General features: G+C 42.2%; 2 long non-coding RNA genes across 2 annotated transcripts; both read right to left on the reverse strand.

Annotated features, from left to right (window-relative positions):
• Positions 1-221: 221 nt before the first annotated feature.
• Positions 222-19,170, reverse strand: LOC117531293. Its single transcript, XR_004566602.1, has 3 exons — positions 19,161-19,170; positions 16,083-16,087; positions 222-307 (listed from the first exon to the last, which is right to left on the reverse strand). It is a non-coding gene; the product is annotated as an uncharacterized LOC117531293 (long non-coding RNA).
• Positions 5,718-10,119, reverse strand: LOC117531291. Its single transcript, XR_004566600.1, has 3 exons — positions 9,949-10,119; positions 6,194-6,197; positions 5,718-5,729 (listed from the first exon to the last, which is right to left on the reverse strand). It is a non-coding gene; the product is annotated as an uncharacterized LOC117531291 (long non-coding RNA).
• Positions 19,171-21,784: the final 2,614 nt, after the last annotated feature.

The raw sequence follows: 21,784 nt of genomic DNA on the forward strand, positions 1-21,784 counted from the left end.
TCCGACGTATAACCTGTGCCAATTCAACATGCAGATCCACCTTAGATTTGCTGTGGCGACCCTGAGTGCAAACAAGGGAGCAGCCAAAGGGACTTACTAATAAATTGATAAAATAAAATATTATAAAGAACACGTCTGACTGGTCAAAAGTTTTATGACGTATGTGTGCGGGGACCAAGATTCCGCCTTTTTGTAGCCATACTGAATTCTATGTGCACGTGAGGGAGAATGTCGATAAGACGGACTGACAAAATTTCACAAAGTTCAGGTGCGATCAGTGGGCTCGTCACAAACAGCGTCTGTGTGTCTGGTTCAGACTCAGCCGGCTGTTTATACGTTTGTCTAAAAATAGGTCTGACTCACTCAGTTACAAACGCAACCAGTAACGTGGCAGCGACCCACAATTCCTCACCTGTCCCGCTGAGAATGGGTTTGAAACCAAAAAAACTTGTTGAAAGACACTGCAGTCCCAACATTATTTGACTTTGGTAAGTGTGTAAACGCAGGGTGAGCCACAGTCAACATGAGCCCCTGAAAGATGATAAAATCTTATCTTACCTGTTTGTTTCAGGCCAATTCATCGTAACAGCCTGATAAAAACGTATCCACATAAGCATCCTGATTTTGGACGACGTCTGATAACAGTTCCTTGTCAGGGGCTGAAGAATTGCAACATTTTAAAAGAAGTCCATCTGTGTTTTCAGCCTGAACCAGAGAACGCCGGCGCTTTGTGCCACAAGAAAATTAACTTAAGAGTCACAGCACTGAAAGAAACCCCATTATCAACCAAAACAAAAATTTAACAAAAAAAAAAATTAAAAATGTTCAATTACTCTGTTTGGCATCCGTGTAAGAAGTGAAAGAGTTGCAGAGTTTATGTCTTGCTGCTATACTGTAAACACATTACCCCACACGCTTACATCAAACTTCTGGTCTAGCAGCGATTTATTTTTAGAAAATTTGTTTAGCGTGATAATTATTAATTGAAAATGCTAATTTTGAAAATAACTGTAAAAATTTGTTTTATTTAATACTCAGAATGACACTACGTATAATACCAAAACAAAATTACAAGAGGTCCCTTTTAAGACACTTTTTGTGCAGGGTTTTGGGGAGTCATATTCCTGTGATTTTACTTTTTATTTATTGCTCTGAAACAAACTCAGCCACATGGGGTGCGCAGATCTGAGACCTTTCTTGTTCGCAATGATGATGTACAGGTTGACCGATGAGATCAGACAGGAGTCTCCATGGAATATGATGTTTGCAGATGACATTGAGAGCAGGTTGTGAGTGATTTTACAGTTTTTTGAATTGCTCTGAAACAAACTCAGCCACATGGGGTGTGCAGCCAGTACACTCTAAGTGCCAGACCCAAGCCCGGATAAATGAGTAGGGCTGCATCAGGAAGGGCATCTGGCATAAAATAAGTCAACCCTATGGGCCCATGATTCAAGCAAAAGTATTTGCAAATGTGTAATCAGATCCACAAATGTATTAAAAAAATCTGTGTGTGTAACCGTGTGTCTGTTAAAATCGGGCCACTTGATTGGATGTGTTCTTCTTACATGTGACTTTTACTGCACTTCTTCCACAAAAGATCCACAAAGGCCTGGTCGGACCCTTGAACAACATCTTTGAGGGCATATTTTATTACTGTGTTTCAGAGACCAGTACCATGAATGCAGTGGTGGGCACAGTTCCGCTAATCCGCTAACCACTAATTATCGAAGATAATGTTTTCATTATCGGATTAGCTTTTCAGATAACTTTGAAAACCATTATTGGACTAATTATCTTCTGCGAAGATTGGGTCCGATAATTTTTAGACCACTAACGTATATGGTATACAAAGCTGAATAGCTACAAACATTTATAAAATTTAAAATCAGTTGAACACCTACCTGTTAAATGTTTTTAGCAGATTTGTAGTTCTACCCTCTGTAAACAGAGGAGAACTGGTTCCAGAAGAAACCACTCTATCCTCTGCAGACAAAGGAGAACTGGTCACAAAAAAAGAAAAAGAAAAAAAAACTCATTCCTTTTGACCCCATACTAATACGCTGGCAATAGCACCCAAGTCATCCAGAGGCATACATTTTTAACTTATGGTTAAAATTTTAACCACACTAATTTCGGCCAAGTTATTTAAATTAACGTCACATCTGAGGTTTATAAAGCGAAAATATCAGATATATGTTTTAGTTTTAATTTTGAAGGTTTTAGTGTAGAGATGCTCTGCCCATGTGCATTATGGGTATCTCAGTACATTCACGACAGAAGAAATGCATTTGAGACACTCTGATCAGGCTCCACACAGACAACAGCATTACACGCTTTGTATATTATGCCTAAAACTCTTGTGAATATACGAGGGCTGTCAATAAAGTAACGGTCCTTTTTATTTTTTTCAAAAACTATATGGATTTCATTCATATGTTTTTACGTCAGACATGCTTGAACCCTCGTGCGCATGCGTGAGTTTTTCCACGCCTGTCGGTGACGTCATTCGTCTGTGAGCACTCCTTGTGGGAGGAGTCATCCAGCCCCTCGTCGGAATTCCTTTGTCTGAGAAGTTGCTGAGAGACTGGCGCGTTGTTTGATCAAAATTTTTTCTAAACCTGTGAGACACATCGAAGTGGACACGGTTCGAAAAATTAAGCTGGTTTTCAGTGAAAATTTTAACGGCTGATGAGAGATTTTGAGGTGATTCTGTCGCTTTAAGGACTTCCTACGGTGCGAGACGTCGCTCAGCGCTCTCAGCCGCCGTCGTCAGCCTGTTCAAGCTGAAAACCTCCACATTTCAGGCTCTATTGATCCAGGACGTCGTGAGAGAACAGAGAAGTTTCAGAAGAAGTCGGTTTCAGCATTTTATCCGGATATTCCACTGTTAAAGGAGATTTTTTTTAATGAAAGACGTGCGGACGGGTCCGCGCGTCGGCTCGACGCGACGCTCCGCCACAGGAAAAACACCTCTGTTGAAAGCCTTAAGGACAAGTTGGAACATGTCCTGCTGTTAAACAATTTCTCATATACTCACTCCACTGAAAGCCATCAAAAGCCGCCTGGATTTTACAAATGGTTATCAACACGGAGGTGTTTTTCCTGTGTCGCCGCACCGCGTCGGCTGCGTCCCGACGCGCGGACCCGTCCGCACGTCTTTCATTAAAAAAATCTCCTTTAACAGTGGAATATCCGGATAAAATGCTGAAACCGACTTCTTCTGAAACTTCTCTGTTCTCTCACGACGTCCTGGATCAATAGAGCCTGAAATGTGGAGGTTTTCAGCTTGAACAGGCTGACGACGGCGGCTGAGAGCGCTGAGCGACGTCTCGCACCGTGGGAAGTCCTTAAAGCGACAGAATCACCTCAAAATCTCTCATCAGCTGTTATATTTTTCACTGAAAACCAGCTTAATTTTTCGAACCGTGTCCACTTCGATGTGTCTCACAGGTTTAGAAAAAATTTTGATCAAACAACGCGCCAGTCTCTCAGCAACTTCTCAGACAAAGGAATTCCGACGAGGGGCTGGACGACTCCTCCCACAAGGAGTGCTCACAGGCGAATGACTTCACCGACAGGCGTGGAAAAACTCACGCATGCGCACGAGGGTTCAAGCATGTCTGACGTAAAAACATATGAATGAAATCCATATAGTTTTTGAAAAAAATAAAAATGACCGTTGCTTTATTGACAGACCTCGTATATTCTCTGACTGAGTTTATAGATGTTGTTATTGCGTTTGTGTTTGCATTTATTAAATTCCACGCATCTTAAAGGTAGCAGACATGGATTATCTGGAGTTTTGTTTTGGCAAGTTTTCATGGTCTCTACTGCCCAGTAGTGTTCATGGCAGTATTCGCCATAAAGCTGGGCAGACACTGTACAATATTTTCAATCACTGTACTCGGCTACAGCTCAAACTGTACGACAAAACCGCACGGTGTAAAAGTTCAGGGTGCACGATTTATGTTCTCACACACATTGTACATTCAGAAACCACACGTCAGACTCGTGTTTCCAGAAGCAAAACGTAAACAGAAGATTTTTTTTTCAAACTTTATTTACATTTCTTATTTTTACAAAAACTCTCGATAGGAGACATCAAAGTTTTAAAAAAAATTACAAGACTTTACATGAGTTGAAGAAAGGGGGAAAAGAAACAGAAGCTGCTCTCCCAAAGAGATGATCACTGTTTATGATCTCTCTAACCTGAAACTCGGCGCGATCCAAAAAATTCTCACACGAGTGAAAAATTGGCTGAAAAGGGCCAAAACTCGCACAGTGTAAACCCAGCTGAAGTACTGAATGTCTGGCACCAGTAGATCATGGCAGTGTTCTATTTATTTTGACACCAGTTATATCAGACGGTTATCTAATTACAACTTGGCTTTTTTTTTTTTTTTTTTGAAAATGCCTTTTTTTACAAATAAAAATGGCATATTTTACAAAAGCACATTTATCTGTAAACACCAACACATGACACACTTCACATTAACGTATTGGTGTTTACATAGAATGAATGAGTCAACCAATCAGTGTTAGCAGAGGTACATTTTGCCCATAATCCTTTTCCATCTGTCTGTGTTTGTTACAAAACTTCAGAATTAGTGCATTATTTAACATTAAAAGATATATGTTATATTTTAACTTTGTACAAATGACAGAATTAACATCCATCACTGAAACCTGGCTGCACCCAGACATACCCAACGCTAGCGTGCAGCTAGCTGGCGGCACGCTGCTACGCAGAGACAGGACAAAGGACTCCGGAAAGAGGAGAGGTGGGGGGCTCTGTATTTATGTGCATGATAACTGGTGCAACAACGGGACAATCATAGACAGTCACTGCTCCCCAGATGTAGAGTACATGTCTGTAAAATGCCGGCCTTTTTTCCTCCCGAGAGAGCTAACTGTTGTTATCATCACTGCTGTGCATATTCCACCCGACGCCAGTGTAAACACAGCGCTCTCTCTCCTACTGAGCACCGTGAACGAACAGCAGCGGGCTCACCCAGACGGAGTACACATCTTAGCAGGGGATTTTAACAAGACCAACTTAAAGACTGTACTGCCTCACTTCTACCAGCACGTGAAATGTGCTACAAGAGGGGAGAACACACTGGATCATGTTTACTCCAACGTCAAACTTGCATACAGAGCCGTACCCCTCCCCCACCTCGGACAGTCAGACCATCTTTCCCTCCTGCTCACGCCAGCCTACACCCCCCTCAGATGCAGGCTTGAGCCCGCAACTAAGTCTGTTACAATCTGGCCTGACAACGCATTCTCCAAACTCCAAGACTGCTTCCAACAGACAGACTGGGCCCTATTTGAACATCATGAGCTGGAGACACACACGGGAACGGTTCTGGACTACATTCAGTTCTGCATCGGGAATGTGACTGTGACAAAAGCCATCCGGGCTTTCCCAAATAAGAAACCCTGGATGACCAGCTAGGTCCGCTCACTCCTCGGGTCAGGTGACAGAGCTCTGTATAGTGCTGCCAGAGTTGACCTGAAGAGAGGAGTAAAAAGAGCAAAGGCAGACCACAGGATGCAGATAGAGTCCCATCTGTCTAGCAACAATGCACAGAGGGTGTGGCAGGGAATACATGACATCACAAACCTCCGGGGTTGTGATGCTCCAACAGCGGACCTGAGTGCACCACTGACAGAGGAGCTAAACAGCTTCTTTGCTCGGTTCGGATCTTCCCAGCTGCACTCACCTGCTCCTGCCCTCCCCCTGCCCCCGCCTGTTCCCCGCACCACTCCACTCACTGTAAAAGAGCATGATATCAGGCGAGTGCTCCTCACAGTGAACCCCAGGAAAGCTGCTGGCCCAGACGGAGTACCTGGCAAGGTGTTCAGAGTGTGTGCCAACCAGCTTGCCCCCAACTTCACCAGGATCTTCAACCTCTCCCTGGACCAAGCAGTCATTCCGTCCTGCCTGAAAACCTCCACCATAATCCCTGTGCCGAAGAAGTCTCCCATCACCAGCCTGAATGATTACCGCCCTGTGGCCCTCACTCCGGTAATCATGAAGTGCTTTGAGAGACTGGTTCTTCAGCACATCAAGGACCACCTCCCCCAGACCTCGACCCTCACCAGTTTGCATACAGGGCAAACAGATTGCCAGAGGACGCCATCGCCGTAGCTCTCCACTCTCCTCTAAACCACCTGGAGCAGCCACAGAGCTACATCCAAATGCTCTTTGTGGATTATAGTTCTACCTTCAACACAATATTCCCGGATAGACTTACCACAAAACTGGTCACTCTTGGCTTCCACCCTCTCACATGCACCTGGATTAAAGACTTTCTTTCCAACCGTCCCCAGACTGTGAGACTCAGCCCTCACCTCTCTTCCACCCACACGCTGAGCATCGGCTCTCCACAAGGCTGCGTGCTGAGCCCCCTCCTCTACTGCCTCTACACCTACGACTGCAGACCAGCCCACAAGAACAACCTTATCGTCACGTTTGCAAAGGATACCACAGTGGTCGGTCTCATCTCCTGAGGTGATGAGGCTGCCTACAGAGAGGAGATCCGGCAGCTGGCAACCTGGTGCTCAGAGAACAACCTCGCTCTGAACACTAGGAAGACCAGAGAAACCATCATTGACTTCAGGAAACACTGCACCGACCCTGCCCCCCTTCTCATCAACAGCGAGCGTGCGGAAAGGGTCCACACCTTCAGGTATCTCGGCGTTCTCATCTCAGACTGCATCTCCTGGTCCAACAACATCTCCTCTATCCTCATGAAGGCTCAGCAGTGGCTACACTTCCTGAGAGTCCTCAGGAAGTACAACCTCAACACCGACCTGCTGCTGGCCTTCTACCGCTCATCCATTGAGAGCCTGCTGACATACTGCATCACAGTATGGTTTGGCAGCTCCACCTCTGCTGACAGGGAGAGAATGCAGAGGGTTGTTAAGGCAGCACAGAAGATCACTGGCCGGCCTCTCCCTTCCCTGTTGGACATTTACACCTCCCGCTGCCTCAGCAGAGCCAAAGCGATCTCCAAAGACTGCTTTCACCCTGGCTCTGCCCTGTTTGACCTGATGCCCTCAGGGAGGCGCTACAGGCTCACAAGGACAAAAACAAACAGACTGAAAAACAGTTTCTTCCCCAAAGCCATAACCACATTGAACTGAATGGTGCTGCACCTTCTTCTAGAGGGAAGAAGGTACCGCACCATTAGGTGTAAGACGTCTCGGTATGCTAGGAGCTTTTTCCCACAAGCTGTGATTAGCCTGAATAGTGCACCTTAAGTCTACAGCACCTTATTTTATTTTATTTATTTGATCTTAACTTTTTAACTTTTTTAACTTGATCTCCGTATCTTGTATTTCACAGTGTTAGTGTTATGTTAACGTGTCTTTATGTGATAATTTGTTTCATGTCTGTCTAATGTCGTTTTTCTTGTGTGGGATGCACTGAGCTTTTTGCACAACTATTTCCTATGTGGTTTTACCGATCGATCTACGTTCCGACCCTCACCTATGATCATGAGATTTGGCTCATTGCCTTTGATGCTCCCAGAAGCAATCATGGTGTTAAAAATCAAAATCAGTTTATTAGTAGTTGCAAGTGTACCGGAGACAATACTGGAAGTTATCGGTTACCTGTAGCTTCCGATAAATTTTTGGGTGGTTTATCGGTTTAGCTTTATAAGAGATAACTTTTCAGTTAGCTGATTATCTGTTATCAAAGCTAATCTTTTGGTTAACTGCATGAATGGATCTTCTTGCATCTTTTAATGTTAAGTAAACACAAGAATAAAAATGGTAATAAGAAAATGTATAACACAAATAGGACTGTATCCTATGGAAGAGCATTACATTCACGAGATAAAAGAAAAATCCTGATCTTGTACAAACCCAATTCCAATGAAGATGGGACGTTTTAAATGAAAACAGAATACAATGATTTGCAAATCCTCTTCAACCTATATTCAATTGAATACACCACAAAGACAAGATATTTAATGTTCAAACTGATAAACTTTATTGTTTTTGTGCAAATTGCTCATTTTGAAATGGATGCCTGCAACACATTTCAAAAATGCTGGGGCAGGGGCAACAATGCTCAAAGAACACCTGTTTGGAACATTCCACAGGTGAACAGGTTAATTGGTCAGTGTCATGATTGGGTATAAAAGGAGCATCCCCATGGGGATGGGGCGAGGATCACCACTTTGTGAACAACTGTGTGAAAAAAATAGTCCAACAGTTTAAGAACAAGTTTCTCAACGTTCAATTACAAGGAATTTAGGGATTCCATCATCTACAGTCCATAATATAATCAGAACATTCAGAGAATCTGGAGAACTTTCTACACATAAGCGGCAAGGCGGAAAACCAACACTGAATGCCCGTGACCTTCGATCCCTCAGGCGGCACTGCATTAAAAACCAACATCATTGTGTAAAGCATCTTACAACGTGGGCTCAGGAACACTTCAGAAAACCATTGTCAGTTAACACAGTTCATCACTACATCAACAAGTACAAGTTAAAACTCTACCATCCAAAGTGAAAGCCATACATCAACAACATCCAAAAACACCGCCACTTCTCTGGGCCCGAGCTGATTTGAAATGGACAGACAGAAAGTGGAAAAGTGTGATGTGGTCTGATTTCAAATTGTTTTTGGAAATCATGGACATTGTGTCCTCTGGACAAAAGAGGAAGAAGACCATCCAGATTGTTAACAGCACAAAGTTCAAAAGCCAGCATCTGTGATGGTATGGGGGTGTGTTAGTGCCCATGGCATGGGCAACTTACATATCTGTGATGGCACCATCAAAGCTAAAAGGTACATCCAGGTTTTGGAGCAACACATGCTGCCATCCAAGCAACATCTTTTTCAGGGCGTCACTGCTTATTTCAGCAAGACAATGTCAAGCCACATTCTGCACGTGTTACAACAGCGTGACTTCATAGTAAAAGAGTGCGGGTACTAGACTGGCCTGCCTGCAGGCCAGACCTATCGCCCATTGAAAATGTGTGGTGCATTATGAAGTGCAAAATACGACAACGGAGACCCCGGACTGTTGAACAACTGAAGTCGTACATCAAGCAAGAATGGGAACGAATTCCACCTACAAAGCTTCAACAATTAGTGTCCTCAGTTCCCAAACGCTTATTGAGTGTTGTTAGAAGGAAAGATGATGTAACGCAGTGGTAAACTTACCACTGTCCCAGCTTTTTGAACCATGTTGCAGGCATCCATTTCAAAATGAGCAAATATTTGCACAAAAACAATAAAGTTTATCAGTTTGAACCTTAAATATCTTGTCTTTGTGGTGTATTCAGTTGAATATAGGTTGAAGAGGATTTGCAAATCATTGTTTTGTGTTTTTAATTTACATTTTACGCAACGTCCCAACTTCATTGGAATTGGAGTTGTAATTACGAGAGCTGGACATCTGGAAGGGGGCAAGAAACGGACAGAGGTTAGATGATGATAGCACACTGTGATCGGAAACAGTGTGGATTTTCTCTTAAGGTGTTCCTGGATGAGTGAAATACCTCCATTGAGGGGCACGGGACCCCCAGTCTAAAAAGCGTCCAGCCAGGAATTCTTCTGGAATCAGTAACTTCAAAGTGAATCACCATTTTAAATCAAATAACACGTCTTTCCAAACATTCCACAAGAACAAAACTGTTTTTCCCCAAAATGATTTATGATTTACACGGGTCTTGACATGCAGCTGGCTAAAAGGGGCCATCAACATTTTCTTATTACCATTTTTATTCTTGTGTTTATTTAAAATTAAAAGTCGCAAGAAGATCCATTCATGATCCTGGTCTCTGAAACACAGGAAAAAAAAAAACATCACACCCTCAAAGATGTTCTTCGAGGGCCCGGCCAGGCTTAAAACGGTAGCATTGACTGATATCATTGGTGCTTGCACCCCCTGGTGGCTGGTCTCCACACAGGTACAAATCGCTGCACGCATTTGTGGATCTTCCACGGCAGAAGTGTAGCAAAAGTCATGTGTAAGAACACATCCATTCAAGTGGCCCGATGTTCACAGACACAAGGTTACACACACACAGATTTGTTTTTACACATTTGTGGATCTGGTTACTCACATGCACACACACACACACACACACATTTTTTTTACACATTTGTGGATCGAAACACATATTTGCAAATACTTTTGTTACAGTAATGGTCCCACACAGAAGAGAGCAAATGCTATATGCCCATCAAATAGTAATGTGTTTTAACCTTTTCAACATTATTTATTTTATTAACTTAGACTTTGACAGAAGCATTTAAAAAATAACTTTATTACAAATATTACAACATAAATGTCATTTTTTGTCTATTATTCTTGCTTTCAGTGCATCTAAAACCACTCAGAAATAGTTCAAATAGGGGTTGCCAATAATGTTTTAGAGGTATAAAACCGTATAGCTTCAGGGGGCTCTACCCCCTTCATCGCCAGCCATAAGCCATGATCACATAATTTACCTGGCACTTAAATGGTTCTAGCTAGAACCAGAGTGTAATATAAATAAAATGTTTTTTCTATAAGTGTTGCAACAACTTTTTGCTTAGGACACACGGTGAGATTTGGACTGTTGAGTATTTCCGAGGGGAAAGCACATTCTTTGTTAGTTCGGTTTTGTCCTTTGTTACAGATTGTAATGTATTTTAGAGATGGACACAGTGCTGGTTGAGCTTGACTGAGGAGTGCACACTTCGTATTGTATATTACCACAGTCATTTGGTACTTTAACGTTTCCGATAATCTCCTGGCAGCCCCCTGTGTTTCCCAGAATGCACCGCGTGAGTGCATGCAAACAATGGCTAGCGAGGATGTGGATGGCACTGATGATGACACTTTCTCCCAAGTTGAGAGGGTTATCTGGAGGACGTGTAGCACATGTCATGGACTTCTGCTGTGCCCCGATGTCATCTTGTTGTCCATATTTCACGAGGTGTGCTTACATTGGGCCCTGAACCGGAACTCTGCTGAAACTGACCTCTCGCGTGAGTCACGGACCGTGAGATGGTGCAAGATTCACAACTGCGAAACAGTGAATAAGGAGGATGATATTGTAGTTCACTTGGTTCAATCCATGTGCAGAAGCTGGTGAATGGTTTCACAGTGATTGGAGTCCTAATCCTGCTCCCAGGTTTCTAGGCTGGTAAGTGTAGTCCCAGGGATAAATTTACCTCATTGTGTTCAGTGTGTTGCTCAAAGACACACTGACATGTATGCGTGATATGGATTTGATTCCCTGAGACTAAGCTGTTGGTTTAGTGTCTAGAAATCAATCAAGTTCTCTAGTATCAACAATTTCCTTAATAATTCTTAAATCAGAAAAAATATTTATCTGTTGTTCCTGCTAAAACAACATTTTATCTATAAGCACTTTTAAGACATTGCACATAGAGTGATGATGGTTCAAGATTTTAATTGGAACCAAAACACTGTCATGCTTGGGGTTGCGGGGGTGTTTGTTGGACTTTTATTGTTTGTTGTATGTAATTGGTTTTTCGTTTCCTGTACTCTCTTGTTCTTTGTCTGTGGTGTTTGGGGCTGGGGCATGTCGTTCTTGTTGTCTTTTTGCCACACCCTGCTTCTGCGCTTCCTTCTCACCTGTTGCACATTTCCTCTAATTATCACCTGCATTTAATCCTTGTGTTTCCCTCCAGACTCTGCCAGATCGTTTTTCCAGCATTTCCATCCTTTTTTCATAGTGTTCACGTTTTCTCGTTTATGTCTTGCTGTGTACCATTTGTCCGCCTGTTTTACATATTTTTACAATATGTAATGGTTTTACTTACCATTACATATTTATACATATTTAACAGCCATTGAGTTGGAATGGGGACAAGACTATCTATATTGAGTCTGAGTCAAGACCAAGACTATGAGATTTTGGACAGGACAGCACCAAGTTGACTTAACATCACACCTCTTTATATTCAAAAGAGAAGTTTCTGTTGGGGAGACGAGTTCAACAGTTCACCTTTGGTCAACTTAAACAATGTATAAGGACAGAAGGTCCAAAAAAGAAGCATACCAAAACTGAAGATTTTTGGCATACTGTTCGGTTATGCTGGAAATTTGATGTGGTGCCTGACATTTCCTTGATGAATACATAAAATGGACTGCATTTATATAGCGCTTTTCCGTCTGCATCAGACAATCAAAGTGCTTTACAATAATGCCTCACATTCACCCCAATGTCAGGGTGCTGCCATACAAGGTGCAAACTACACACCAGGAGCAACTAGCGGATTAAGCACCTTGCCCAAGGGCCCTTAGTGATTTTCCATCCAGGCTGAGATTTGAGCCAAGGCGCCTTTGGTCTCAACGTGCTTAACCACTAGACCATCTCCTCCCCTTATACATGACAGAACATATATTCTGCAAATGCTTATTTTTGGAATTCATGCTGCAAATGAGGTTATTGTAATTAAAACTTTAATATCAGCAGATCATGATTCATGATGCTCAGTGGGACGAACAGATTCAAGAGAGCAATGTATTATGGGATCTCCTCAAATATAGCACCAACCAACACAATGTCAGTTTATTGCTTTTATTATAATTTTTAATTAATGTGTGCATTTATTCTAGCCCAACAGTCAACATTGAATAGAATTAGGCAGCTTGTCTTGTTTGAGAGCGGGTGATAAAGGGGTAACAGACAAGTGCTGTCTCCATCAGAAACACTGCACTTTCTCTGAGTTTTTGGGCAAATTACAACACAAAGACAAAGAAAAAGTTACGATGCGGTGGAGCTCAAACGTGTCGAGACGGTTTTGCAGGCAAGAGAATGCGGCTTCTATGATTAGCTGTGTAGGCTAACATTTACTGACACGGCGTCTCCTATTTGCCTCATCTTCCTTTCTCCACTGGAAAGCAAAAAAACTGCACTTTTCGCCACTGCTTCAGTGATCACAGCCAAACATAAAACACCATTTTTCCGTGAGAAATGACGTTGTTTGTGGGAAGAGACTAATCCTCAGGCGGAGTGTGGGCGTCACCACAAACGATTCAGAGAATGGTAGTTTCAGTGGAAACCATTTTAAACCGGCCCATCTTAAACCGGCAGGTCCACTAGGTGGCGGCACGTATGCTTTTAAGTTTAAAGAGCCGTGCTGAATGGTTTGGGCTGAAACTTCCACACTCCGCCGGGGTTTAGTCTCTCCCGTGCTTGTGCAGGCTGCCATTTGACCACATGGTTATTTCCAAAAAATGAGGTGGGCTTCATAGATAATTGGCAAAGCTTCTGGGGAAAACCTGGTCTTGTTAGGAGAGACGGCATCCATCCCACTTTGGATGGAGCAGCTCTCATTTCTAGAAATCTGGCCAATTTTCTTAAATCCTCCAAACCGTGACTATCCAGGGTTGGGACCAGGAAGCAGAGTTGTAGTCTTACACACCTCTCTGCAGCTTCTCTGCCCCTGCCATCCCCTCATTACCCCATCCCCGTAGAGACGGTGCCTGCTCCCAGACCACCAATAACCAGCAAAAATCTATTTATGCATAAAAATTCAAAAAGAAAAAATAATATAGCACCTTCAACTGCACCACAGACTAAAACAGTTAAATGTGGTCTATTAAACATTAGATCTCTCTCTTCTAAGTCCCTGTTAGTAAATGATATAATAACTGATCAACATATTGATTTATTCTGCCTTACAGAAACCTGGTTACAGCAGGATGAATATGTTAGTTTAAGAGTCAACACCCCCGAGTCACACTAACTGCCAGAACGCTTGTAGCACGGGCCGAGATGGACGATTAGCAGCAATCTTCCAGTCCAGCTTATTAATTAATCAAAAACCCAGACAGAGCTTTAATTCATTTGAAAGCTTGACTCTTAGTCTTGTCCATCCAAATTGGAAGTCCCAAAAACCAGTTTTATTTGTTGTTATCTATCGTCCACCTAGTCGTTACTGTGAGTTTCTCTGTGAATTTTCAGACCTTTTGTCTGACTTAGTGCTTAGCTCAGATAAGATAATTATAGTGGGCGATTTTAACATCCACACAGATGCTGAGAATGACAGCCTCAGCACTGCATTTAATCTATTGTTAGACTCGATTGGCTTTGCTCAAAATGTAAATGAGTCCACCCACCACTTTAATCATACCTTAGATCTTGTTCTGACTTATGGTATGGAAATTGAAGACTTAACAGTATTCCCTGAAAACTCCCTTCTGTCTGATAATTTCTTAATAACACTTACATTTACTCTGATGGACTACCCAGCAGTGGGGAATAAGTTTCATTACAGTAGAAGTCTTTCAGAAAGCGCTGTAACTAGGTTTAAGGATATGATTCCTTCTTTATGTTCTCCAATGCCATATACCAACACAGGGCAGAGTAGCTACCTAAACTCTGTGAGTGAGATAGATTATCTCGTCAATAGTTTTATATCCTCATTGAGGACAACTTTGGATGCTGTAGCTCCTCTGAAAAAGAGAGCCTTAAATCAGAAGTGCCTGACTCCGTGGTATAACTCACAAACTCGCAGCTTAAAGCAGATAACCCGTAAGTTGGAGAGGAAATGGCGTCTCACTAATTTAGAAGATCTTCACTTAGCCTGGAAAAAGAGTCTGTTGCTCTATAAAAAGCCCTCCGTAAAGCTAGGACATCTTACTACTCATCACTAATTGAAGAAAATAAGAACAACCCCAGGTTTCTTTTCAGCACTGTAGCCAGGCTGACAAAGAGTCAAGGCTCTATTGAGCCGAGTATTCCTTTAACTTTAACTAGTAATGACTTCATGACTTTCTTTGCTAATAAAATTTTAACTATTAGAGAAAAAATTACTCATAACCATCCCAAAGACATATCGTTCTCTTTGGCTGCTTTCAGTGATGCCGGTATTTGGTTAGACTCTATCTCTCCGATTGTTCTGAGTTATTTTCGTTAGTTACTTCCTCCAAACCATCAACATGTCTATATGTCTCCTACCAGGCTGCTCAAGGAAGCCCTACCATTAATTAATGCTTCGATCTTAAATATGATCAATCTGTCTTTATTAGTTGGCTATGTACCACAGGCTTTTAAGGTGGCAGTAATTAAACCATTACTTAAAAAGCCATCACTTGACCCAGCTATCTTAGGTAATTATAGGCCAATCTCAAACCTTCCTTTTCTCTCAAAAATTCTTGAAAGGGTAGTTGTAAAACAGCTAACTGATCATCTGCAGAGGAATGGTCTATTTGAAGAGTTTCAGTCAGGGTTTAGAATTCATCATAGTACAGAAACAGCATTAGTGAAGGTTACAAATGATCTTCTTATGGCCTCAGACAGTGGACTCATCTCTATGCTTGTTCTGTTAGACCTCAGTGCTGCTTTTGATACTGTTGACCATAAAATTTTATTACAGAGATTAGAGCATGCCATAGGTATTAAAGGCAGTGCACTGTGGTGGTTTGAATCATATTTATCTAATAGATTACAATTTGTTCATGTAAATGGGGAATCTTCTTCACAGACTAAGGTTAATTATGGAGTTCCACAAGGTTCTGTGCTAGGACCAATTTTATTCACTTTATACATGCTTCCCTTAGACAGTATTATTAGACAGCGTTGCTTAAATTTTCATTGTCACGCAGATGATACCCAGCTTTATCTATCCATGAAGCCAGAGGACACACACCAATTAGCTAAACTGCAGGATTGTCTTAGAGACATAAAGACATGGATGACCTCTAATTTCCTGCTTTTAAACTCAGATAAAACTGAAGTTATTGTACTTGGCCCCACAAATCTTAGAAACATGGTGTCTAACCAGATCCTTACTCTGGATGGCATTACCCTGACCTGTAGTAATACTGTGAGAAATCTTGGAGTCATTTTTGATCAGGATATGTCATTCAATGCGCATATTAAACAAATATGTAGGACTGCTTTTTTACATTTGCGCAATATCTCTAAAATTAGAAAGGTCTTGTCTCAGAGTGATGCTGAAAAACTAATTCATGCATTTATTTCCTCTAGGCTGGACTATTGTAATTCATTATTATCAGGTTGTCCTAAAAGTTCCCTGAAAAGCCTTCAGTTCATTCAAAATGCTGCAGCTAGAGTACTGACAGGGACTAGAAGGGGAGAGCATATCTCACCCATATTGGCCTCTCTTCATTGGCTTCCTGTTAATTCTAGAATAGAATTTAAAATTATTCTTCTTACTTATAAGGTTTTGAATAATCAGGTCCCATCTTATCTTAGGGACCTCACAGTACCATATCACCCCAATAGAGCGCTTCGCTCTCAGACTGCAGGCTTACTTGTAGTTCCTAGGGTTTGTAAGAGTAGAATGGGAGGCAGAGCCTTCAGCTTTCAGGCTCCTCTCCTCTGGAACCAGCTCCCAATTCAGATCATGGAGACAGACACCCTCTCTACTTTTAAGATTAAGCTTAAAACTTTCCTTTTTGCTAAAGCTTATAGTTAGGGCTGGATCAGGTGACCCTGAACCATCCCTTAGTTATGCTGCTATAGACGTAGACTGCTGGGGTGTTCCCATGATGCACTGTGTGTTTCTTTCTCTTTTTGCTCTGTATGCACCACTCTGCATTTAATCATTAGTGATTGATCTCTGCTCCCCTCCACAGCATGTCTTTTTCCTGGTTCTCTCACTCAGCCCCAACCAGTCCCAGCAGAAGACTGCCCCTCCCTGAGCCTGGTTCTGCTGGAGGTTTCTTCCTGTTAAAAGAGAGTTTTTCCTTCCCACTGTCGCCAAGTGCTTGCTCACAGGGGGTCGTTTTGACCGTTGGGGTTTTTCCGTAATTATTGTATGGCTTTGCCTTAAAGCGCCTTGGGGCAACTGTTTGTTGTGATTTGGCGCTATATAAATAAAATTGATTTGATTTGATCTGATTTGATGGTTATGTGGTCAAATCCTACGATGTCACGCAGGGGTTCAAACGAGACTGTGATGAGACTAAGTGAAAAGGTCTCAACTGGTCCAACTCTACCATCAAGTACTGTAGAAGAATATAAGGTACCCGACAAATTTGATAAAAAAATGTTGCATTTGATGTTTTTGAATTCAGTATGAGGGGTGATTGGAAACCAACAGTGGTTTCTCAGAATGCAAAAGATGGAGAACCATGCCCTACTTCTCAATTGCCCCTTGTATGTAAGAAATCTCATTGGAAATGGCCAAACATTCCTCTTCCAACCAAAACAAACAAACAAAAAGCATTTTTTTTACAACAAAACATGGTATTAAGTCCTGTGCAGTCAATTTAACATTTCCAATTCATTGAACATGCACATGGGAGGAAGCTGGAGCACCTGGAAGGAACACCCGCAAACACAGGGAGAACATGCAAAGTCCACACAGAAAGACCACTAAGCCACCAGAGAGAGAGAGAGAGAGAGAGAGAGAGAGTCAAAAGTTGGACACACCTTCTCATTCATTAGTTTTTCTCTAATTTTATTACTTTCTACATTGCAGATTAATACTGAAGACAGCTATGAAGGAACCCAAATGTAGTAATTATGCAGTAAACAAAAGAGTGTTAAACAATCCAGAATATGTTTTAGATCCTTCAAAGTACAATACGCTCGGAAAGTATTCACAGCGCTTCACTTCTTCCATATTTTGTTACGTTATAGTCTTATTCCAAAATGGAGTAAATTAGTTTCTCTCAAAATTCTACTCACAACACCCCATAATGACATGAGTGTTTTTTTGTTGTTGTTGTTTGTTTGTTTTTTGCAAATTTCTTCTAAAACCACATGTACATAAGTACTCACACTCTTTGATCAATATGTTGTTGATGCACCTTTGGCAGTAATTACAGCCTCAAGTCTTTTTGAATATGATGCCACAAGCTTGGTGCACATGTGTCTTTGGGCAGTTTTGCCCATTCCTCTTTGCAGCACCTCTCAAGCTCCATCTGGTTGGATGGGGAGCGTCGGTGCACAGCCATTTTCAGATCTCTCCAGAGATGTTCAGTCGGATTCAGGTCTGGGCTCTGGCTAGGCCACTCAAGGACATTTACAGAGTTGTCCTTTATTATCTTGGCTGTGTGCTTAGGGTCATTGTCCTGCTGAAAGATAAACTGTCACCCCAGTCTGAGGTCAAGAGTGCTCTGGAGCAGGTTTTCATCCAGGATGTCTCTGTACATTGTTGCATTCATCTTTCCCTCAATCCTAACTAGTCTCCCATTTCCTGCTGCTGAAAAACATCCCCACAGCATGATGTTGCTGCCACCATGCTTCACTGTAGGGATGGTGCCTAGTTTCCTCCAAACATGATGCCAAAGAGTTCAGTCTTTGTCTCATCAGACCGTCCACACTGAAACCAAGCGCATATATATATAAAACCCTAATGCAAGCTTAAGGCTGGTGTTTGTTTGTTAGTTTGCTTGTTTGTTTTAATTAAAGCCCACGATTACAGCAAAACTCCATTTATTAATGTTCTGACTGAATATTAAGTAAAGTCTTGGTAGGAAGTTTTGAAAATACCCGTTTGATGTCACAAACATGGACAGAAATCCAACTCACTGACTGACTGACTCAAACCTGCACCCCCTCCCCCCCCGATCAGATTGTGACTCTTACATGTGTTCCCAGTTATTAGATTATTGTGGTCACGCAAACCAATTTACAACTCCGACACAGTTAGTTCAGTTTCTGCTGTGTGAACTCTTTGGAGTCATCTCTTATTCATAACTCAACTTCTTTCACTGATGTTCTGCACAGTGTGCTCATCATGAATCACCAAGTAGATGACCTTGTATCGTGAAACAGAGGCGTGGCAGTGTGCAGACTGCAGCTGGAGGACTCAGTTCAGAATGGTTCTGACAAACACACACGGTGGTGAGAACAAAAGTTGCTGGTGCACACGTGTGAGCAATCTGGAGGTTTTGAAGAGTGAGAACATTTCCATGCACATGTTTTTGCATGAGGTTCTTTGCCTTTTGCTCATCCAGCCATGGATACGTCCTGCCTACTTTCATTTTCCCAAAATTTAGGTTTTCTAGCTCCATTTCGAAAAAATCCTGAAAAAACAGTTTGTTTTCTTCAGTGATGACAGTTAGCCAGAGTCGGTAAGTCAGCGCCAGCTTCTGGGTGTATGTGGAAGAATTCATCATGGCAGGTTGCTTTGACATTAGATATTATTTCTCTCCTCTCATATTTGTGGGTGTTTGCACAATGAACAGACTTGGCCATTCATTGCTTTCTTGCCATCATTTCCCCCTTTTCAGTAATCACCATCTGAATATTCACCTGCACTGCATAGTTTTGCAATTCATTATTCTGCATCAGGGTCTGCAGTGTTGGAGAGGAACTCCTCCAGGTGGTTCAGGGTGCACTTCTCCTTGCATTGCAAACGGTCATTGTTTCAATCTGAGAGGTGAGAATCATTCAAACTTACAGGAATAAAGTTTTTTTCTCTGCAAAGGATATTCACAGGGGTATCACATCGCTTTGTGTTCCAAAAGGTGTTTGCAAGAAGTATTCTGAAAAGGATTCAATTGGAGTTACTTACTGCTCAATGAATGGAACAGTCTGGCTTCACACCCAAAAAGCAAGCCATCAAGCACATGATATGATATGAGATTTATTGTCATTGCCATTACACGAGTGCAACAACAACGAAATTACGTTTACACTCCAATTACCTCAGACAAGATACAGCAATTAATCCACAATTATTACTTTTTTACTGTAATAATGGCACACATCAGAATGAAAGACAACATATATACATTTGACATTGTTTATGTGCACTAAAGTTGAGGCAGTCTGTCATCGAATTGAGGTAAAGTGGGTGAAGGCTGCAGCAGGAGGGGCCCGCACCACCCAGCTTCGGGAGTTGAAGGCTGCAGCAGTAAAAACAGCGCTGCCTTCGAGGTAGCAGAGAGGAAGCCAGGGTGAGGGGAGTGAGGAGGAGAGGAGAGGGGAGGAATGTGACCGTCCTTGCCAAAGTCCCAAGCTTGTGTCACATGAGGGCAGAATCACCGACTTCTTCTCAGGGAAGTACTGCATTTAATAGAGATGTGCTCTACCTGTTGCACTGTTCAGTGCCTACATGGGCGTGGTGTTCGATAGGGTTGAGATGTCCAGTAGGTTAGCTGTCTCTATAGGTGAGGAAAGGATTACTGACAGCTTTGCAGAGAACACTGTGATCTTTGTGGAATCAGCTTGTAGAGCGTTTGACGTATCTCACCACTGACATTCACAACACTGGGTGCTTGGTCTTTGAAATGAAGAGACACCTCAGATGAGCTTATGGATTCATGAAATTCCTGGAGAGAGGTGTGGAAGGAGAGAGGTTTGGAAACAGCAGTACCACAGATAGATGACTGGGAGGCTGGGATGGAATGTTGTTGGCACCGGGTGATTGTAATCCACGACCTGATTCATGTAGCTGACTTAGCAGACACAGTGAGCATTTTTACTGTTGTTAATCAGTGCATGTGCATCATGTGCACGTGACAGCTTCCGTGCCATACTGCCTTCACACCGATGTTAGCTACTAACATGATGTTCAGATCAATGACAGAAAGTAAGTAAGTAAGAGCTGACAAACATATACATTAAAACAATCTGCACTGTGATCTGACCCATAAGAAATACTTTGGAAATGTTCTGAAGTTTTGGAATTGAATGAAGAAAAGCAGATTACTCGGTTGTAAAACACCTCTCTCACAATCACATGTCTTCATTTCATAGTTTTAGACTACTGAGCAAATACAGTGAGCATCAAAGATACATGTGGAAAAGGGGAGGAACAGTGATTTTGGGGAAACAGAGAAAATGATTTCATCTGAACAGCATGACGTTTGCACATTGAATACTGATTGGCACTTTTTCATCTTTGATGTTGCAGGCTAGCCTTTACAGAGGAGGCTGCAGTCGCTTCACTCCCTACTAGAACAGAGGGAGACACGGCCCCTTCCCATTCCCCAGCAAAACAGGCAAACAAACAAACAGCTGCAGTCCAATACACTAAATACACATCAGCAGTCCAGTCATGGGCAGCAAAAACTAACATGCTTCCTACCCCTGAAACACCACATGCTGAGGAGTGCACACATCCAGTTAGGTTCCTCTACATGGAATAAAATGTTTACTTTTGTATATCTCAGGTCAACAAACTTTATTCAATCTGTTTTACTGTACTCACACTGAACTCACTGGTTACACTATTACATAGTATTTCTCTACTTTATACGCTCTTATTTGCTATGGACCAGGCAGGAAGTGATCCCACAACTTTTTAGTTGTGAGGAAACAGTGCTAACCACTAATCCACCCTGCCACTCCATAGCAATTCAATTCAATTTATTATATAGCACCAAATCACAGTATATTTTTTTCCCAACATTGTACAATGAACAGACTCTTAGGTGACCCCTCACTTGTTACAACTGCCACCTGTAAGTTGGCTGAGAAAAATACTGTAATACTGTGAAAAACTGGGTTGCTGTTGGTTGATGCCTGACCTCCACTAGGGTACTCCATAAAACAGTTATAACACCCTGTTTGTCCCAGTTTATTAACTGTTCTCAATTTCATGTTGCATATATGTCAAGGATTCAGAAAAATATATTCAAGTCAAGTTGTGTGTGTGTGTGTGTGTGTGTGTGTGTGTGTGTGTGGTGTGTGTGTGTGTGTGTGTGTGTGTGTGTGTGTGTGTGTGTGTGTGTGTGTGTGTGTGTGTGTGTGTGTGGTGCGTATGTGTGTGGGTTGCACATGCACATGGCTCATATCTGGCCCACAAACTCCGCTCCTCTTTCCATTACAAAAACTCCTGTAACAGTGGAATGTGCCGAAAA

This window comes from Thalassophryne amazonica, chromosome 18 (genome assembly GCF_902500255.1).
Source record: "Thalassophryne amazonica chromosome 18, fThaAma1.1, whole genome shotgun sequence".
Taxonomy (NCBI): domain Eukaryota; kingdom Metazoa; phylum Chordata; class Actinopteri; order Batrachoidiformes; family Batrachoididae; genus Thalassophryne; species Thalassophryne amazonica.